The sequence below is a fragment of the Echinops telfairi genome, unplaced genomic scaffold, assembly GCF_000313985.2.
Source record: "Echinops telfairi isolate 266 unplaced genomic scaffold, ASM31398v2 ScPeMD7_10;HRSCAF=50, whole genome shotgun sequence".
NCBI lineage: Eukaryota > Metazoa > Chordata > Mammalia > Afrosoricida > Tenrecidae > Echinops > Echinops telfairi.
Genome location: NW_022103907.1, coordinates 2,324,464 through 2,328,968, shown reverse-complemented (window position 1 = coordinate 2,328,968; position 4,505 = coordinate 2,324,464). Strand labels below are relative to the sequence as shown.

General features: G+C 48.6%; 1 protein-coding gene across 1 annotated transcript in view; it reads left to right on the top strand.

Moving 5' to 3' along the window:
- ALK (ALK receptor tyrosine kinase) overlaps positions 1 to 4,505 on the top strand; it is a 689,240-nt gene that overhangs the window by 291,607 nt on the left and 393,128 nt on the right. The window lies entirely within an intron of this gene.

Sequence of the window (4,505 nt, the reverse complement as noted above, 5' to 3'; positions counted from 1 at the left end):
ATGGGATTTTGTTCAGGGGCAGTGCATTAAACAAGGCAGGAAAGACTGCAGGGAAGAGGCCCAGTCTAGAGGAGAGAAAGCTCTGTACACAGGTGACGGCGCAGAAACAGCAGACGGTTCTATGATGGGAGGAGGGGAGGGGGGGATTACCACATGTGCCCCCCCCACCTTGGAGGACTGAGAGTGAGGGAAAGCCCAGGGTTGGGGGAAGGGCGTGTGAGAGGGAAGTCCACTTTTAGTAGAAATCACTAATCCTGGGTTTGGGTCGAAGCCCCTTGAGAAGCTCCAAGAAGCCCAGAGCTAGTGTGAGGCAGGAAGGATGGGCATTTCCAGGGAGAAAGGGTCTGGGCAGGGGAAAAGAGGAGGATGTGGGAGAGAGCTGAGGATACACTCCAGAGGTGGCGAGGAAGGGGGCCAAGGAGAGAATGGCCAGTCAGGACAACGCAGGGCTGGGGCTAGGGGAGTGGGGTCTGTATGGGGAGTGGAGGAGCTGACTTCCACTGCAGGAGGTTCCCCATGGGAGACAGCCTGGAAGGAGAAACCCACTAGCCTGAGCAGTCATTCTTCCAGAACAGTCTGGATGAAGGTCCATGTGACAGGCTTCGGGTGAGGAAGGGGGGGTCAGGAAGGTTGTGGTGCAGAGAGTGTCCTAAGGCCAGCTTGTAAAAGAAAGGAGTCACGGGAAGGTGGTGCAGAGAAGCGGTGGGGTTCCGGATTCTCAAGAGCCATGTAGCCTGGGAGGATTAATAGAAGCCCTGGGATGGGGCTTCTGCTTCTGGTTTGCTCAGGCCGGCTGCTCAGGATGCCCGGGATCTCAGTCCAACTCCCTCTAGCCAGCTCCAAGGAGTGAAGTAAGCCTTCAGGGGGTGGGGCAGGGAGGCGGGGTGTTCTCAGTCATGGACTCCTTTCCTACAATATGAGCATGTTTGGCATCACTTCCCAATGTGGCAGCCCTGGGAAGCTGTGCCCTTGGCCTCTTTTGCCACCATTGCAGACGATGTTCAATTAGACAGTTCAATCCAACTGCATGTTCCCTCTGCGGGCGGGAGGGGCGCACACTCATTAGGAAACAGTGAAAGCCCTTGGCTGAATGACAATGTCATTGCATCCTTATCTGAATCGGAGCACTGCTACTACAAACAGCTCTTTCTTACAAATTAGAAAAGGCTTAGCTCAGGGTGCAGATATGGGAGAAGTGCTCCCTGCCCCAGCCTTGGGGCCCTCGTCTGACCAGGGGAGCTAGGCGAGCATGGGGCCAGCTGGTCAGCACAGGGTTCCTGTGTGGGGCCCACCGACACAGCTGCCTCAGACTCCCTGAGTGTAACCCTCAATGAGGCAGAGGTGGCTTTGTGCCGGGTGTCCTGTGTTGGAGAAGAAGTCAGCAACTTTCCGCATTGACTGGGTTTTCCATACAATAGCACCTCCGTTGGCTTCAGACTCTTGAAAAGGGAAACTTGGCATGTTTCACATTGTTGTTGTTGTTGATGTTGTCAGTGGCTGCCCTCAAATGAGCCCTAGCTCATGGGGACCCGCTGTGTAAGAGAAAGAAATGCTGCCCGGCTCTGTACCAACCCCCCTGATCGGTTTTGGATCGGACCATTGTAGTCCCTGGAGTTTTCATCGGTTGCTAGCAATGAGTTTCTTTCCTTCCTTTATTAATCACTTACCAGGATAATGAATATCAACCTTTCCCACTTCAACCTGGCCACCACGCTTCTCCTATTACCAAGCCACACTTGAACATGAATCATCTCACCACAGTCAAAATGCCATCTCATTTGCAAGGAATATAGCAGCAATTGTAGTAGAGTGTGGGATAAATACTGAAGCCCATAATTCTTTATCATCCTCTCAGCTCCCGTATGCACTTACTGAAATGCACTTGGCCCAATGAAAGGGGGAGGGGGCGGGGAGAGGAAGAGAGAGAGAAAGGAATGAATCCTAAAGAAGTTATTAGTAATAGTATATGAAACTGTATTGTGACTTATCATTCTTCCTTATTATAAATGATAGCATTATAAAAGGCTCTCAATTTACTTTGTGTGTTTTTTGGACTTTGGATGATGGCGGGGTGGGGGAGGTGTGGGGGTAGGGGATTAAATTTACTTACTGGACCAGGAGAGCAATAAGCATTTTATTACTGTATTCATTGTCTTAGCCTCAGATGGAAAAGGTGTCCGGGGACTTGTTATAACAAATGATCCTGCCTTCTTTTTCCACAAGACCCCCTACATGACCAGAGCACGATGGTTAGTTGAGTTCTTATGTGAGCAGCATATTGACCCTCAAAGATTTTATCTTTAAGGGATTTTACCCTTGTGGTAGGAAGATAAGACCTAACACTCGAGAGGAATGAGAACAAGCTTTGCAAAGTTGCACGTCAGATTCAGATGAAAGCAGGGGTGTGTGTGTATTGTGTGCAGAACTGGGAAGGGAGAGAAAGGATTGCATGGAGCTGGGCCAGGGCAGGGAGAGCCTATTAGTCAGGGTGGAGGGAGCGGGGTCCCTCTGACTCACAGGTACAGTGTCAGGCAGAGCGAGGCTCTGCTCCTAATTGATCAATGATTGAGGCAGCGCACAGGCAGGCGGAGGGGGTGGGGTGGGGGAGAGAGCCAGGGATTACTGATAGAGAACGGCTTGCTGAAGCTTGGAGAGATCTCACAGAGCTCTGTGGAAGTTCCGTGTTCACAGACGGCAACCCTCGGCTGTGTTCCAGGTGCTCCATATGCATCGGCTTGCTGTGATGGAAAACGTGTATCAACCAGCAGGCCAGCCACATGTGCTTGGTGCTGGTTCCCTGAGACGCTGTGGGTCTGGGTTTGGTGAGGCAGGGATTGACAACTGGGGTCTGCCATGGGCAAAGACTGGTGGTTATGGTTTTGCTTTTGTTTGTTCCATCCCTGTTCTAAGGGATTAGCATAGGCAACCAAGGTTAATTTCAGTGATTTTCAAAAACACATACACTTGCTTTTTGTGAAGGTAGGAGAAGGAGATATTAAGACAAGACAAGGTATACTTTCTTAACGATATTTTACTTTGACCTGTTGTAAAAGGGTCATAAAGTCCCAATTTAATGGAGCAAGCCACATCACTGCCATCTTCTGGAAAACCATCATAAGAAATACAAGTATCTACTGCTTGTAGGATGCGGATATCTTAGATGTGGCATCCTCGTGCAGCGCACATCTTGGACGGATGCGCACAGTGACCCCGAGTCAGGGTTTCGATCTAGATTGTCTGTATTGAGCCCTAGTAGCACAATGACTCAGCACTTGACCGATAGCCAAAAGGTTGGTGGTTAGAAATCACCAACTGCTCAGCGGGAGAAAAGCCCAGGCAATCTGCTCTCATGCAAACTACTGCTTATTCTGGAGCCCTCGTGGTGTAGTGGGTTACACATTGGTCTCTAACTGAAAGGCCAGCAGTTCGAGACCACCAGCTGCTCCTCAGTAGAAAGGTGAGGCTTTCTACTCTCATATAAGTTCACAGAAACTCACAGGAGCAGTTCTACTCTGTCCTATGGGATCGCTGTGAACTGGGAATGGGCTCGATGACAATGAATTTTTGAGGGGCATCTTTACTCCATCATCGGTGGTTGCTAGAGTCAGAATCAACTCAATGGCACACAACCACTTCACATAGCCTTCATGAAAATGTGGGTCCATGGTAGAAGAAAGGCAGTAAGGTTTTAGAGGATCTAAGACTTTTGACTAAAGAACTTGAATCTGATGTAATGAATAATAAGCCAGCATGTTGTTTATATGCATATGCTAATCTTAAATCAGATATTTATAAGTCGAGTAGCTACAGTGATTTTGTATTTTGTAAAGCATCTTACTTTTAAGATGCTATAGATGTTACTTAATTTGATCCCTACATGTGGAGCTACATAGTTTGCTGAGCAAGAACCTGGCTTGGAAGCATTAGTAGGTGGGGAGCGGGCGGAGGGGATGTTGGAGCAGGAGTTATTAAAGCATCTCTTCAAAAGGAAAGGCGAGGTTGGACTCTTTCACTTCACTAGGATCAGAACTCAACTGAAATTGAAATGCTCATTTCATTACTTAATTTATCAGCATCTTGGATAGACTTAAGGAGCCTTACAGGTCCTGTGAAATAGGTGTTGGCCTACTAACTAAAAGGTTGATGGTTCAAACACACCAGCCACTCTGTGGGAGAAAGATGAAGCTGTCTACTCTCGTAAAAGGGCTGCAATCTTGGAAACCCCATATAGGGCCACTCCGAGTCAGGAGTGTGTTTAACCTTGGTCTGTTAAATGCAAATTACTGCCTAGGGGCAATTCTCCAGTCCTGTGTTGGTGGCACAGGAGTTGAGGCCTTGGACTGCAAATTATAAGATGAGTGGTTTGAAACCACCAGCCTCTCTGTGGGAGATAGATGAGGTTTTCTATTCCGTTAAAAAGAGTGACTGTCTTGGAAACCACAGGGGCAGTTCTACCCTCTCCTATAGGGTTGTTATGAGTCGAAATTGACTTGATGGTGATGTGT